The 2,078-nt window shown below is 33.1% G+C and overlaps 1 non-coding gene across 1 annotated transcript; it reads right to left on the reverse strand.

The window, feature by feature from the left end:
* Window positions 1-1,791: 1,791 nt before the first annotated feature.
* On the reverse strand, window positions 1,792-1,873 carry TRNAS-AGA. The gene has a single exon. It is a non-coding gene; the product is annotated as a tRNA-Ser (tRNA).
* Between the last annotated feature and the right edge of the window lie 205 nt (window positions 1,874-2,078).

Here is a 2,078-nt window from a genome sequence, read left to right on the forward strand (position 1 = left end):
ATTAAAAGAATTTTAATGTTTATAAAAATTCAAAACTGCTTTTACAATGCATTGACTGCTTCATGAATGCACACAAACTGACTGCTGTCGATCCATTTCCAACATTAACTTGCATGCTCATATAACATAGTTGACCAGAATTAGGTCCACACACAATATAACTAAATATATATATCAAATGGTAACATTTGAAAGATAATTCTAAATACAACAGGAGACAACATAGCAATGATTATTTTGGTAATGTTAATCAAGATGTTTATGCATTCAAGGAAAGTGGGGGAGGAAAGTATTCAATGATAGAAAGTTTTGGCAGCAATATTCAGCTATAGATGAGTTTCAATTCACATATTTATAAAGTAAAGGGAAAGGAATCTAAGATATAGAGCCCACACTGATAAGCCTTTTTTCTGGTTGTATATATACATCAACTTTTATATGTTTCAGGCATTTTTAACGTACTATATGAGTTTGTTTGTGAGTAAGAAAAAAAGATGGAATGGTGAAATTATAAAGCCACTTTATAGTGGGCCGGTTGGTGAGAAATGTCCTAATACACTATCAATAATTGCCTTAGCTATTGACCTATGAATGAAGAATCCTAAAAAAGAGTTGTGGAACTGAAGTGAAGGATCACACAAGTTTTGAAATGACCCTTAAAACTAAAAGATCAGCACAATAGCGATCCACTTCTTAATTGGATGTAACAACATTAAAAACAAGGTGGAATTATAATTGTCATTTTTTTTTAAAATAAATTATAATTATCATTTTAAAAAAAAAAAAAAGGTGGAATTAATTATAATTCAGATATTGAATTCTAACAGGGGACAGATTCCTCGTCACGGTAATAAAACATGCCGACCCTAAAATTCGGAAAAGCAGAGGACCGCTCCCACGTCTGAGCAATCGAGGCCGGCCACTCAGAAAATAGAACGTTAGTCCAAAAGCTCGACTATAGGGTTCAAACTCACATCAGATCGCGTAAGAAATATGCGGAAATAAGAGTCTTAGCTATAACACAAGTGGTTGTTTCTTCTCATGTGATATGAGCAATATTCCTGGTTGTTATTCCTGGCCAATATACCCACTTTTTTTTTTAAATGGAGTCTCCCAGACAAGAAGGTTGGTTTGGCATCTCGATTGGAGCTTATTGGTTCAGGAGAAAGAGGAGGAAAGGATAATTTACTACGAGAGTGCGTGGTTTGAACAATTTTAGTTATTTCTCATGTGACAAGAACACCGACATGTTGATACTTATAGTAATTTAAAAAAAAAATGACATTACTCAATGCAATTATATGTATCGGTGTAGAATAGATTTTGACATATATCTGACACAAAGACACGTGTTTAATACATACGAGAAGTGTCGGTGTTCCATAGAAAATAAGCTAAGAGATTTGCTATTTGAACGTTAGATCCGGGACAACAAATTGACACCTTCCCTCTCTCCCTCTCACATCATAAGCCTACAATTATTTGAAAGGTACTGTCAAAAAAAAAAAATTTATTTGAAAGGTGGTGCTGAACTGAATTGAATTTGAGTAAATTGCATTGATTTTGTGCTTGTTACAGATGAACTACCATTAGGAACAGTAACATATCTTGAGGTCGAAGATAAAATATAACCACATCGTACTGTGTAATATATGTCACACATACATCATAACTAGTTCTTGATATAAAGATTTGCCAATTCACGGGAAAAACAAAATGAAAGCAAAGAATATATGAATGAAAGAAGAAAAACATTACTAACAAATACGAAAAAAAACAAAGAATTAAAAACGTGGACGGCAGGATTCGAACCTGCGCGGGCAAAGCCCACATGATTTCTAGTCATGCCCGATAACCACTCCGGCACGTCCACCTTTTGATGTTGATTCTTCGCCACTATTTACTTTGTATTCAGTTGTCTTACTCCCTCAACGATTTCTAAATATTGCATTATTTTCACATATTAAAGTATCGTAGATTTGAATCAAAACAATAAAAAAAAAAAAATGTCAAACATATTCAAGTTTTTTTTTTCTCACAAAAAATCTATATTAAAATCAACAACGAATTGTTTCAAA

The sequence above is a fragment of the Trifolium pratense genome, linkage group LG2, assembly GCF_020283565.1.
Source record: "Trifolium pratense cultivar HEN17-A07 linkage group LG2, ARS_RC_1.1, whole genome shotgun sequence".
NCBI lineage: Eukaryota > Viridiplantae > Streptophyta > Magnoliopsida > Fabales > Fabaceae > Trifolium > Trifolium pratense.